The sequence below is a fragment of the Moschus berezovskii genome, chromosome 10 (genome assembly GCF_049115385.1).
Source record: "Moschus berezovskii isolate FMDL1 chromosome 10, NW_MosBer_1.0, whole genome shotgun sequence".
NCBI classification, from domain to species: domain Eukaryota; kingdom Metazoa; phylum Chordata; class Mammalia; order Artiodactyla; family Moschidae; genus Moschus; species Moschus berezovskii.
The window spans coordinates 55,209,204-55,224,796 of record NC_142469.1 but is presented as its reverse complement, the minus strand read 5'-3'; the positions used below and the strand labels follow the sequence as shown (position 1 = coordinate 55,224,796).

Genomic DNA, 15,593 nt, shown 5'->3' with positions numbered 1-15,593 from the left:
CCTCAGTTTAGCTCACTAAATTTTGTATGTACAAACAGTTTCTGAAACTCATATTTTATAAATACTCTCAGAATATAGTGATAGAAATTACTTTCCATTTTCTACATGAAAATACTTAATGAAACACAGATTTTATGCAAAGGGAACAAATCCTTTTTTCTTACAACCCTCTCACTAGTTTTTCTGTGTAGGAAAAAGTTGTTTTATACCAATTATCCAAAAAAAAAAAGAAAAGAAAGATGAGGTTTCACTTTATAATTATCAATGTACAAGAAGTAGTGCATAGACTAGAACATTTTATTAACATAAACATCAGAAATGTCATTTATCCACTTTCCTGAATTGAATGCAACACATAAACAATTCGTTCTGTTCCACAGTCACAGAATAGTCACCTGGTATTCTTGTGTTATTTTCTTTATAAACTGTTTGCAAGAATATGGAAATGTATTAGCATAAAGACTGACTACAAATGTATGCTATAAAAAAAGGTGCTGTCCTGTCTCACAAATTATGTTAGCCATTCTCAAGTGACAGCCTATTATCATTATCCTTTTTTTGTTCAATAGTTCACTGCATAAAATAGCTTCAATTTATGCTATCAAGAATTAATTCGCTGATATTCAAGCTCTGATAATTAGTTTTGGGATTTTTCATTTTCATACCTTAAATATCACTGTATATTTATAACTTGTATAATTTGCACTGTTCCATGGCAATGCCAATAAGAGTCCTATGGCAGGACGTTTGGCGAGGCAATAATATCTTGTCCTTCCACATCAGGGAAGCCTAGCTGCTTCTCATTCCTCTGCCCCCAGTTTCACATAAATCAATGCATTAAAAAGAACTATTTGCCTATCTGAACTGGTAAAGACCTAAAATCCTCATGAGGGCAATCACAAAAAACAACTTCATTTATTACATGGTTACTATGGATGAATTCTGAGTTATCTGTACATTATAAAAAAGCAAAATTTATAGTAATGTTACTCAACCAATAAGCATAAAATATTACTAGGAGAGCCTGTTTAAATCTGAAAATATAATTTTTGACTAGATTATATGCATCTTTACTTCTATACTTAATTTCGTCTTGATCAAAACAACATAATATGAGCACAATTTTTTAGGAATTTAAATATGATAATATATATAATTTGTTGAGTACTTACTATGTATCAGGCATTGTGCTTATGACTTTACAAAAATGATAACACTTAATTCTTTACATAAAATAATACAGCTCTAAAGTAACACTCGATTCATTTATACAACACGTTATACTTCAAATTAAAAGACTGGGTGATCTTGAATACTATATAGTAGTTTTTCTCAATTCTGGTTCCATGAGAGAATTGAGCCTCACAAAAAAATATTTGAATTACCATTGTCTTCATTTTTTCAAGGACAGTTAGTACCATTTAGATGCTTATGAGAAAGTTCATTTATTACATTCACTGGATGTCGTAGGACATTAAGGCCTAATTCCTGTTAGAAAGGCTGCTATAGAATTTTAAAAAGAATAATCATAATTAAAACACCTTGTTAGAGGAACTTTTAATGCCACAGTTCACTTCTGTTCAAGTAACAATTGCTGTAAGGTACAGGTATCTTTCCAATAAACAGTCTCTGAAACATGTCTGACTATATGTTAGTGAAACCAAAAAATTTTTTTCAATATTAAAAATAAAAGGAAAACAGATATATGCCCCTCTAAGTAGTGCTCTTTTTAGGGTGGTGGGGGAGGAGGCACATATGTAAACTGTTGAACCAATTACTTTAACTTAATAGAAATTTTTTTTTATATTTTAAATTTATTATACTCAAAAAGCTTTTGTAGAAAGATAGGATTCCATTTAAGTAGATACATTACTCTGAGCCTGAAATACATTCCAGTCAGAATATAATTCAGTGAGTTGATGACAATGCTGGCTCCAAAAGAAAGGAGGAGACCAGATTGGACAAGAATGAGCTAACAGATTGTGCAGCCCAGTTCTGTCCCTTTGAGTGTGATATATTGTTTCAAGATGCTAAAAACCCATACTTTCTCAAAGCATATCTGTTGTGCTGGTTTTCCCATTTTCACAGAATCCTCATTATCAGAACTCTGTACTCTTTTCAAAGCACGTCAGACTCAGACCATATGCCACTGAATAATGCTTATCAATTGTATAAAACACTCAATAAAAGATGCACCACACAGAAGAATAACGAAAGTTACAAACACTTTCTTTATTAAAAAAATAATTAAATACATCACATCTGGCACAGATGTTAAATGAAGTTAAAACATTTTCTCATAATTACTATTATTCTTAAAATACACTTCTTTATGATACACCCTACAGACTAAAGGGGAAAAACAAAAATAAAAGAAACACTTTAGAACATTCTTTTGATCTACTAATATGAAAAACAATTTAAAAGTAAAATTAATTACAGGTAGTATGTTTTCAAACTTTACTGATATACCTCAGAATATATTCTCCTGTGCCCTATCTGAGACCCAAAACAACCACACCTCAAAGTAATTTACCATACTGTTAGTATACAAATGTATTTATAAATGATTAAATATACAATTATATGAGAAGTAAATATGTAAATGAATCTAAACAATAAGATATAAATCTTTGCTATGTCTGCTAAATAAACACAATATTATTTTCAATGTTTGCTTTTAGTTTAGTCTGATTCTTAATAATAGCAGTATCAAAACTGGGCTATAGTATGAGATATTAAAATTTTTTCTTTATTAACGTTTCCAACTGAATTCACTATGCTATTGGTCGGAAATCCCAGTATAAGCACTTCATATGGTGGCTGCCTGCCTGTAAAGAATCTGCCTGCGATGCAGGAGACCTGGGTTCGATCCCTGGGTTGGAAAGATCCCCTGGAGAAGGGAATGGCAACCCACTCCAGTATTCTGGCCTGGAGAATTCCATGGATAGAGGAGCCTGGTGGACTACAGTCCATGGAGTTGCAGAGACTCAGACACGACTGAGGGACTAACACTTTCACATTATTAATTTCTGAACATATATTTTATGCTCATTTCAATTTTTGGTGAGTGCAAATTTCAAAACATTCTTGGAGCGCATTTTCATAGATGTCTGCTCTTAAAATGCAGAGAGGGACTTTCCTGGTGGTCCAGTGGTTAACAATCTGCCTTGCAATGTAGGGGATGTGGGTTTGATTCCTGAGATCCCACATGCTGCAGAGCAACTGAGCCTGCAGGCTTCAATGACTGAGCCTGTATGCCACAACTAGACTCCTTTTGTTGCGCTGCAACAAAAGATCCTGCGTGACACAACAAAGATCTCACATGCTGCAACTAAGACCCGAGGCAGCCAGATAAATTAGTAAATAAATAAATATTAAAAAATAACCAAAATAGAGAAAGCTGATAAAAGGGACATTATAGCATTAGAATCTGAAGCAGCATAATTTTAAGCAAACAAATACTATATTAATATGAATTAAATCTGTGAAGGAGCACAAGTAAAAGATTACGAATATAAGATCAAATTTATCACAGAGCTTTCAGCAAAAAGAATATCTGTTTAAAAAAGTGCTATTCAATGTAATGACATTTACTGAACATTTAACTCTGTTCTAGGTCTGTCCTATGCACATTAAATATACTAATACATTTAATCCTCACAAGAATCCTGTTGGGATAGGATTACTATCATCCTTTCATAGATTAAAGGATGAGCTCAGAAGTGAAATACCTGACCAAGGTCACTAGCTTGCAGTGGGTAGTCAGTCCTGAACCCAGGAAGCCAGGATCTAGTCCATGCTCTCAACCACAATGCCACCATCTAACCACTACATGAATGAGGGATGTTTCAAGTACCTACTTGAAGTAATGACATCATCCACTTGGCTGAGGGCTAGACTTCATTGTTTTAAATAGAATGAGATTTAAATAGGTGAGATTTGAAATCATGAGTAATGTCCCAGACCCACACAGCTGGGAAACTCTATACAGATGATTTGCAAATTTATTTCTTTTTTACTGTTAATTTCTTCTCCTATGCTCAAAATGAAGAATACTTACAATTATCTTCTTCTCTAAACTACCACCTCTCATTATTGAAATGGCATAGTTCTTGTTAGTTGCTTGCATTTGATATTTTAGCTACCATCCCTATCAAAAGATACACACCCCCACTTCGACAACAGCATGTTGTCCATGATTCCATAACTATGCGGGGCAATAAAAAAACACAACTCTGAGATAGCCACTTTGATCTGCAGCTCCCATGCTCTGCTCCCTTGCTTTGTGCTATTGGGCAAGTCACTTAATTCTTTTAAGTTTTCAGTTCCTGCATCTGTAAAATTGGGATAACAGGAGCAATCCTCTCAGAATTCATGATTAAATGGGATAAGGTAAGCCTTTAGGGAATGATTAAAGCACTTGATAAATATATTAGTTAATATTAAGCATAACAAGAGCTTTACCTCTTTAGTCAACAGGACATATATGATATCAAGGCTATGGTTTTTCCAGTGGTCATGTATGGATGTGAGAGTTGGACTGGGAAGAAAGCTGATCGCCGAAGAATTGATGCTTTTGAACTGTGGTGCTGGAGAAGACTCTTGAGAGTCCCTTGGACTGCAAGGAGATCAAACCAGTCCATTCTAAAGGAGATCAGTCCTGGGTGTTCATTGGAAGGACTGATGCTAAAGCTGAAACTCCAATACTTTGGCCACCTCATGCGAAGAGTTGACTCACTAGAAAAGATTCTAATGCTGGGAGGGATTGGGGGTGGGAGGAGAAGGGGACGACAGAGAATGAGATGGCTGGATGGCATCACCGACTCGATGGACATGAGTTTGAGTGAACTCCGGGAGTTGGTGATGGACAGGGAGCCCTGGCGTGCTGTGATTCATGGGATCGCAAAGAGTTGGACATGACTGAGCGACTGAACTGAACTGAAGACAAAACAAAAAAGAAAAGTCTCCTATCTTGAAGCTGCCCTTAATTACACAAACATTCCATGAGGCCCAACTCAGTTCAAACGTCCAATGCTCAGCAAATTTGTAGATAATGTCTGTTTTGATACTTAACATTCTTAGCCTAATAGTCTTCTATATTGGATAGTTCTTAAGAGGTCTGAAGCTTGATCAAAATAGAAAGCATGTGGGATGGGACTTTTGTATCATGAACTAAATCTATTTTAATTTGATAAAACAGATCCTTTAAGTTGAGAATATGGTTACCCTCATTATAGTCAACTTAGTTTCTGATTTTCAAAAATCTCAACATCCATCTTCAAAGCCTGGTGCTAAATTCTTACCTATAGGAAGAGGTCAGTATGTATATGTTGAATGAAAAAGCAAATGAATCAAAGAAAGCCATAGTAAAATGTTAGTAGAAACTCCACCAAACCTGAACTTGTGATGATTTTGTACAAACCTAGAGTTTATCTATGAAGGCTTTACTTGTACTGTAGTTGGGTGAGTTATGTTTAGCTTAAAAAGAGAAAAACTTTCAAGCAACAAAAAATTCCTTCAGTATTAAGCATGTGGTGTGCACGCGTGCTCAAGTTGCTCAGTTGTGTCCGACTCTTTTGCAACCCCATGAACTGTAGCCTTGCAACCCCATGAACTGTAGCCTTCCATGGAATTCCTCTGTTCACGGAATTTTCCAGGCAAGAATGCTGGAGTAGGTTGCCTTTTTCTCCTCCTAGGGATCTTCTCACCCAGGGATCTAACCAGCATCTCCTGCATTGCTAAGAGGATTCTTGACCACTGAGCCACCTGGGAACCCCCATTAAGCATGTGGAAATAACATCAGTTCTACTTTTCATGAATGTGCTCCTACTGTGCATCTATGCAGTTTTTCATGAATTCACTTTGAAGCATTATATAAAATTATAATTAGCACATTTCCTTAATAACGCTCAATGTCATCTACCTAAGTCATATAGCCAATTAATTTGAATTAACAAATTAACAGTATTGTTTAACAATACTATGTTCCAAGGAATTTTTATCTTCCATACTCTGATTTTCATGTTTCCACATCTAGATTCTTTTCATACAGTTAGAAAGCTATTCCCTTTCCTGCTTCAGATTATTTCCCCGAATCTACCTTCTGGTGGTACTGAAGACCTTAGAATACAACTCAAACATTGTGGCGCAGGACCTTTAGGGCAAAAAATATTGTAGAATTGTGTTTAATTCATTTCTACTTGTAAGGATGTAAGGACTAAAAAAAAAAAATGTAGTTCTCTTTGATGTGCTTTTTCTTTTAGTTACCTGGACCTTATTTAAAAGTGTGGAGGAAGAAAGGGTTAGCTATGCTGCTAACTGGATAGGTAAGTAGAGGAGATGAGGAGGAGAACGTAAGACAGACTGAAGAATAAAGTCTAATCTTCAGCCAGGGTTCTGTTTTCCCATTCCAGATATGCATCTCATCCAACGTGTGAGTGATGAAACAAGCGCAGTATTCTGAGCTTTCAATCAGGAAACCCACTCAGAAGAAAGGGTCTTCCCTCTGCTCTTTTATCTTGCAGAGCAGGCTGGCAACTATCCAGATCTCAGCACCATTCACCCTGCACGCTGAACTAGACTGCAGAATATTTGGCAGAATCCAACAGACCATACTTGTTAGGTACTAAATTATAACATTAATTAAATTACATAGATAAGCTTCTAGAAGGAGCTGTATATGCTATTTGCTTCCATTTCCTTCCCCGCCCACCCATTTACTCAGCTCATTCCAAACTGGCTTATGTTCACAACATGTCACTGACCGTACTTGCCAAGTTCGTTCAGGACGTCCAAGTGCTAAGTCCCATGAGTGTTTCTCTGTTCTTATCTCACTCAACTCCCATTAACATCTGATGGAGTCAAGCACTCCTTCCTTCATGAACCCCTCTTGCCTACAGAGTTCAGGATGCTATCTTTCCACACTGGCACCACTTTCTCTGGGTCCTTTGCCAGCTCCTCATTTTCTACCTAAGCTCACAATGACAGTCCCTCTGGCCTGCCTTCTAAGCTCCACACTCTCTGAGGGTCTCAGTTGCTCACTTGGGTTCAAAGGCTGCTTCTATGCAGATCCTCCCAAGTTCATGTGTTTGTCTCACTCACTCTGTGAGTTTTACAGACTTAGTCTATTTAACTCCTTGAAAATCTTGCTGTGCTGAGTTTAGTTGTGTCCAACTCTGTGCAACCCCATGAACTGCAGTCTGTCAGGCTCCTCTGTCCATGGAATTCTCCAGGAAAGAATACTGGAGTAGACTGCCGTGCCCTCCTCCAGGGTTGAAAGTCTTAGAGATATAATTTCATGTCAAAAACATAACTTTCCCCCCTTTTCTTTCCTTTTGTTTTTAAAGCTCAAATCTGTTTTCTGTCTTCCTCTTTCCATCCTAATCTGTCTCTGCCTTCCTCTCTATCCTACAGTCTCAGCTCCCCCCATTTCAATACAAGATAATATTATTTACGCAGATGTTTAGAGTTAATAACTGGGGATTCTTGATTCTCTTCATTTTTTCAATCACCATTTCTCATCTATAAGACAGTCCTACTGAATCTAATCCCAAATACATCTTTTAATTCCTATTGTTACCACTCTTAGGTGGCTTCGAGGACAACCATCATTAATTCCATGCATACTTCCACTTGAAAATATTCTCCACCAAGCAGCAAAGTGAAGTGAAAGTGAAAGTCACTCAGTTGTGTCTGACTCTTTGTGACCCCCATGGGCTATACGTTCCATGGAATTCTCCAGGCCAAAATACTAGAGTGGGTAGCCGTTCCCTTCTCCAGGGGATCTTCCCAACTCAGGGATCGAACCCAGGTCTCCCACATTACAGGCAGATTCTTTACCAGCTGAGCCACCAAGGAAGCCCGAGTACTGGACTGGGTAGCCTATCTCTTCTCCAGTGGATCTTCACGACCCAGGATTCGAATTGGGGTCTCCTGCATTGCAGGATTCTTTACTAGCATACTTTCACTGCAAACTATTTTCCACTTAGCAGTAAAAAGTGATTTTAAAACGTTTAGCTTAAAACCCTTCAAAGCCCGGGGACACCCCCTCCTTTAGATTCAGCTTAGTTTGCTTCCTCACTTCCTTCAGTTCTTCTCTGCTCAAAAGTACCTTCATTAGGGAGGGCTCCTCAACTTACATTACTGTATGACATTTCACTACTATCCCTGGCACCCCCTATACTCTTTGATTATTTTTTCTCCCACATCAATGATCAGAATCTGACGTACTTGCTTATTAGCCATCATTCCCACCTGAGTGTTAATCCCACAGGGCAAGAACTTTACCTGCCTGACATAAGAAGGGGCTCAATAAATGTTGGTTTAATACATGAATACATGAGTGTCTTCTCGTAGTACTGAGAATAAATATCCAAACTGCTTAACCATGGGTCAGAGGCCTTGTATGAGCTGGCTCTGGCTTGTCTCTCAAACATAACTTGTACCACCCTCTTTCTTCTCATAGTACTGAGAATAAAAATCCAAGCTCCTTAACCATGGGTCAGTGGCCTTGCATGAGCTGGCTCTGGCTTATCTCTCAAACATAACTTGTACCACCATCCTCCTAGTTTATTCTGCTCCAGCTGAACCTGATCTTCTCGCAGTTCCTTTAACTTGCTGTCCCTTCACCTGCAAGGCTGTTATTGTCTCTCCTGGCGTAGCCAGCTTGTTCTCATGCTTCGGTGCTCAGCTTAAATGCCATCTCCTTAGAGAACTCTTCTCTGACCATTCTACTTAGTGAAGAACCTTCCATTCCTCTATTCTATTTCATTTCTTATTACCTTCTTCCATAGCAATTTTGATAACTGATATCAACTATTTATTTAATCATGTATATATTTTTAAACTTCTACTTTCTTCACTTAAGCTTTTTGAGATTTGGGATCAATAAGTTGTAGACATTCAATGGATAGACATTAAATAAATGAATACTTCACTAATTCTGTTAAGAGCTACCTATTAAGTGAGAGGATTATTCAATGGCTATCTTTGAGAGGGGAGATAAAGAATTCCTAATTATATAATGTCAGGTAAACTTGCAACTGAAGTTGCTGATCATGAATTGGATGTTGTCTGAATCATACAGCTGTATAAGCACTCATCATTAGTAGAAATAAAAGGACCCAGTGGAAAAATGTTACAAAATGTGATCCATGAACCTTCCATGTGTGTGCCTATTCCTGCCATACCATCTCTACTTCAATCCACCCACATAGGCCCAATGGGGTACTTTTTATGTGAAACTGACTGAGGGAAGAAAAATTTCAAATGGCTCTGAACAAGATGGTAGCACTGTAAGAAGTACAATGATGTGGGATTATGGTCACTTCATGGATGACTCTAAAGGAAGAAGTAAAAGTTGAGTGTAATGTATTTCCCTGTCACTTTACTGCAAAATAGAGATGGAGTGAACTGATGATCCACTCTTTACTCTGCAGTTACTGATTAGTCAAATGGCTAGGAGCTTGGCAAGAGTGCTACCAGAGAACAAATAGCAAGAAAGCAGAAGTTTTATGTGGATGAACTTTTAAAACGGTCTGAGAATAAACAGCTACCTATATTCCATGAAGATGTTTACCAAAAAGTTAACAGCAGTGTGCAAAACGCTGTTAACAGTCCAGTGGGCATCTGAGGGCACCCAACAGCCTCTCTCCCAGGCCCGAGGTCTTATGCAATGGGTTCATGTACTAAGTCTCTCCATCCTGGGAGAGATAAACTCTGCCTGAGCTAAACACAGGCTTCCATCTCCTCGGGCAGACAGACCCATTGCTGCTGCTGCTCAGCACCTAATATGCAAGCGACACAAAAAAGCCTGGGTCCATTTTAAAGTACTTTCCCCATGGGAATAGACAGCTACCTGAAATTACACTGGACCCTTTTGAGCACAGAGGGTACATCTACTTGAGATGACGTCTAGAATGGACACTATATATTTTGACTCTCCTATGCTGCCCACCATGCCATGTCAGTGCCTTGAATGGCAGGATAACTGAGTAAGGCTTCAGTTAGGATAGAATAACTGAATGCCTTATACATCATCATGATCTCCTGTATGATAATGCTTCTGACTGACAAACTCACGTGATAGAGAAAGATTAAGACAAAGGCTGCTAGGAGATCCACTGTTCTTACTATGTCTCTCATTACCTAGAAAGAGCTGGGTTTATAGATTAATGACTCAGAGTGGCAGCTGAGAGACATTACTTCGGCGAGGCTGGTGTGCTATTTCCTAGGATGAGGTGTATGCTCTGAACTAAGTAATCATTAAATGACACTACTTCTCTCACTGCCAGAATACACAGTTCCAGGAACCAAACAGTTAAAGTGTGCTGATGTCCTTTGCAAACAGAGCTGATAAACAACCTGGGAATTTTTTCTTTCCTTTCCCTATACCTCTAGCTATTCTCATTTACAGACTTAATGTCCAAGGGATTTAACAATTTATATGGAAGCTGAAAGAGAGAGCCACAGGGCCATGTGAGGCCCTTATGCTACAGGGTGAGTAAGCAAAATGTGGTCCTGGTATAGTCTAGGTAACCCTGATGAAAACGTGGGGCTATTGCTATACCAAAGGGGAGGGGAAATTCTTAACGGACCTCACAAAAATCTTCTCACATTTGGAAAATAAGTCAAACGCTTTTTTTAAAACAAAACAAAACAAAACAAAACAACCCTTTATATTAAACATATATGAACAGCCAACTTTCAATGTCTCAGGAATGTGGGCTTTGGTAACTCCATGGAACAGAGAATCTGAATTAGCTTAGGGGCTGGTTGAAGAAGAAATGTATAGGTGATGGGTAGTAGAGAAAATAAATCACAGGTAGCTTTCTGATCAGTTGCATACGGTGGCCTCTACCCTTGCTGTCTCATGTATCCACTAACACATTTTAACTAACAATATGTTACATGTTTAACTAATCTCATGTCTCTGTGCCCATCCCTCACTGTTAAATATAGCATGAGTTGACTGTGGGTAAGTTCATAATTTAACATTGAGCAGAGAACATTTAGAGAGAATTGCCAAAGAACAAGAGGGTGACTGGATAACCAAGAGATCTAGGATTAATGGAGCTATGAGGGAGAGCTGCATTGTTAGGAGGAATTTATATTTATTTATTTAAAGTGAAGGTCTGGAGGGAATGTGCATGAATGCATTTGGGCAGCAGAAGGGCTGTGTTGAACCTTCACTGTTTACAGACAGCCAGTGCCTGAACATCTCTCAATACAGGCCATAAAGAAAAAGATATTCTTTACTCTGGCTGCATGCTATATACTGAAGCTTAGGCACTTAGATGTTTCTGTCTTGGACTCGAAGCTTGAGTTCAACTCAGTTCAGTTGCTCAGTGGCGTCCAACTCTTTGCAACCCCGGGGACTGCAGCACACCAGCCTTCTCTGTCCATCACCAACTCCTGGAGCTTGCTCAAACTCATATCCATTGAGTCAGTGATGCCATCCAACCATCTCATCCTCTGTTGTCCCCTTCTCCTCCTGCCTTCAATCTCTCCTACCATCAGGGTCTTTTCAAATGAGTCAGTTCTTTGCATCAGGTGGTCAAAGTAGTGGAGTTTCAGCTTCAGCTTCAGTCCTTCCAATGAATATTTAGGGCTGATTTCCTTTAGGATTGACTGGCTTGATCTCTGTGCAGTCCCAGGGACTCTCAAGAGTCTTCTCCAACACCACAGTTTGAAAGCATCAACTCTTTGGTGCTCAGCTTTCTCTATGGTCCAATTCTCTCAACCATATATGACTACTGGAAAGACCATGGCTTTGACTAGATGGACCTTTGTTGGCAAAATAATGTCTCTGCTTCTTAATATGCTGTCTAGGTTGGTCATAGCTTTTCTTCCAAGGAGCAAGTGTCTTTTAATTTCATGGCTGCAGTCACCATCTGCAGTGATTTTGAGCCCAAGAAAATAAAGTCTGTCACTGTTTCCATTGATTCCCCATCTATTTGCCATGAAATGATGGGACTGGATGCCATGATCTTTGTTTTTTGAATGCTGAGTTTTAAGCCAGACTTTTCACTTTCCTCTTTTACTTTCATCAAGCGGCTTTTAGTTCCTTTTCGCTTTCTGCCATAGGGATGGTGTCATCTCCATATCTGAGATTATTGATATTTCTCCCTGCAATCTTGATTCCAGCTTGTGCTTCATCCAGTCTGACATTTGGCATGATGTACTCTGCATATAAGTTAAATAAGCAGGGTGACAATATACAGCCTTGATGTACTCCTTTCCCAATTTGGAACCAGTCTGTTGTTCCATGTCCAGTTCTAACTGTTGCTTTCTGACCTGCATACAGATTTCTCTGGAGGCAGGTAAGGTGGTCTGGTATTCCCATCTCTTTAAGAATTTTTCACAGTTTGTGGTGATACACACAGTCAAAGGCTTTGGCGTAGTCAATGAAACAGAAGTAAATGTTTTTCTGGAATTCTCTTGCTTTTTGATGATCCAACAGATGTTGGCAATTTGACCTCAAGTTTCTCTGCCTTTTCTAAATCCAGCTTGAACATCTGGAAGTTCATGGTTCACATACTGTTGAAGCCTAGCTTAGAGAATTTTGAGCATTATGGTGCTAGCGTGTGAGATGAATGCAATTGTGTTGTAGTTTGAACATTCTTTAGCATTGCCCTTCTTTGGGGTTGGAATGAAAACTGACCTTTTCCAGTCCTCTGGCTTTGCTGAGTTTTTAAATTTGCTGGCATTCTGTGTGCAATACTTTAACAGCATCATCTGTTAGGATTTGAAACAGCTCAGCTGGAATTCCATCACCTCCGCTAGTTTTGTACATAGTGATGATTCTTAAGGCCCACTTGAAACAAAATGTCCAGAAATGACATAATTTCCAACTGGCCTATTTTAGCAATAAAATATATGAAACAGCAAAAACCATGTAAGTAATTCCTGTACTTTCTAATGAGCCTTGAAAAGTGAAAGTGAAAGTGAAGTTGCTCAGTCTTGTCTGACTCTTTGCGACTCCATGGACTGCATGCAGCCCACCAGGCTCCTCTGTCCATGGGATTTTCCAGGCAAGAGTACTGCAGTGGGTTGCCATTGCCTTTTCCTTGGTGATATATTTTTTGCTGATAAAAGAAAAATACAAAACAGAGAGGTAGTTTCATACAATGGTGAGCAGTCCAGAGTTTCTAAGGTCTCACACCTTTAAATGAAAAATAAAGAATAGCAGAGTTGAACTACAGCTGGGGAGAACACATGAGGTTCACATTTGAGGTTCATGTGAGTCACATATGTGCTAAAGGCACAGTTCTTATATAAATATGCTTTGAGCACACATCCCCAAATGTAAATAGGTACCTTGTACCCTGACTTCAAAGAAAAGTCTCCATTAGGAACAGTGCTGGGGATAAGACACAAGAGGAAAAAAACAAAACCAAAAAGAAAATAAGGCTAGACAGATGCTGTATATAAACAAAACTGTATACAGGTATATATTTCATATATCTATTTTTCAACATTTCCTTTAAGTCAAGATAATGTTTAAATACAACAGGGTCATTCAGTTCAGTTCAGTTCAGTCGCTCAGTCGTGTCCGACTCTTTGCGATCCCATGAATCACAGCACGCCAGGCCTCCCTGTCTATCACCAACTCCCAGAGTTCACTCAAACTCATGTCCATTGAGTCGGTGATGCTATCCAGCCATCTCATTCTCTGTCATCCCCTTCTCCTCCTGCCCCCAATCCCTCCCAGCATCAGAGTCTTTTCCAGTGAGTCAACTCGTTGCATGAGGTGGCCAAAGTATTGGAGTTTCAGCTTTAGCATCAGTCCTTCCAATGAACACCCGGTCATTATTTGGGCATAATAAGTAAATAACATAGGAGAAGGAACTTTTGACCAAATTATTTTGATTTTAAATTATCTTGAATTATATACCTTGTATACGCCTCCAAATCACATTAAAGGAGTAATGATGAAACTTGAAAGATAAATGATAGATTTCACCCTACTTCATGGGTCATGTGATAGCTTTTACATGAAGTTAATTTTGGGTTCTGATTAATAAGGTCATCTGTGGTCCTACATAAGAACATCTTGAAATATTAACTGTTGCCAGTTAAGTAATATTAACATATGACTGTGATATACACAGTACCATCCAACCCTAAATGAGTTGTGAGACATGGAAGGGGAGGAATATGTGACTGTTGAGACTGGCACTAGTAGGCTAGGAGCACTGTGTTTACATCAGGCTACATGAGATGAAAAAGGGGAGATGTGCAGGGAGAAGGAAGACAATGCAACAGTTTTATCACTGATTTCACCTACTTTTTTTCAATCATAACTCCAGCTAAGAACATATTTTAAAAATCCAGAAAAGTGTAAGAAAGAAAAAAATCACTATATGTCAATCTACAGCAGGAGACAGGAGGAATACCTACATTTAGAAGTATTGGAAGGAATCACAAAGAATCATATTAACAGACTCTTTCACATAAAATGAAAAAACTGCCATTTGAAAAAACTAAAAGACACTCAGTGAACGACCAAAATTTACTAATAAAGCAGATGAAAGGTTAAGACATGTATATATAAGTAACACATACATATGGAAAAAAGTAACATACTTCATGAGTGACATGCCTCATACCAGGCATACCTCATTTTATTGTACTTTGCAAATAATGTGGCTTTATTTTTTCTTTACAAATGGAAGGTTTGTAGCAATTTCATGTGGAACAAGTCTATCAACACCATTTTTCCAACACCATTTGCTCACTTCATGTCTCTGTGTCATATTTTGGCAATTCCCTCAATATTTCAAACTTTTTCATCATTATATTATTTGTTATGATGATCTGTGATCAGTGATCTTTGATATTACTATTATGACTTATGGAAAGCTCAGATGATGATGGTGGTTTTTTTTTTTTTTTAGCAATACAGTCTTTTTTATAATAGATTAAGTTATGTACTTTTTAAAAGACATAATGCTATTGCACACTTAAATGACTATAGTATAGTGTAAATGTAACTTTTATTAAGCACTAGGAAAGCAAAAATTTTGTGATTAGCTTTACTGCAATGTTTGCTTTATTGCAGTAGTCTGAAACCCAATCCACAACATCTCTAAGGTATGCCTGTATAAAGTTTCAGGGGTGTATGCATGTGTATATGGTATTTCAATTTGGTAAGGCTCCCACACAAATATATTTTAAAAATGCTGTATTGCAACAGATAAAAGCCCAAAGGAATTAAGGGACAACAGAGAATAAAATTAAATATATGGAAAAAATGTTCAACTACAAAAAAATTAAGGTACACATTAAAACACTTAAACACTAAAGAAACATTTTATCTATAACAATAAATTACAACAAGTGAGCATATAGTGAGACTGTTATTCTCATACACTGCTGACAATTCATACATCAATAGGGATAATCAAAATTGGTAAAGCCCTTTTGGAAAGTAATTATCAGTCTGTATGAAAAATTATAAAAAATGGCTACATTATTTGAACCATTAATTTTAAATTTATAAGTCTGTAGTCAGGAAATAACTCTAAATAAAGAAAAACCCATAGTAATAAAGATGAATGATTATTTAATTATAGGAGAAAAATACAATG

The 15,593-nt window shown here is 37.8% G+C and overlaps 1 protein-coding gene across 2 annotated transcripts in view; it reads right to left on the bottom strand.

The window, feature by feature from the left end:
• ASCC3 (activating signal cointegrator 1 complex subunit 3) overlaps positions 1-15,593 on the bottom strand; it is a 352,215-nt gene that overhangs the window by 90,597 nt on the left and 246,025 nt on the right. The window lies entirely within an intron of this gene.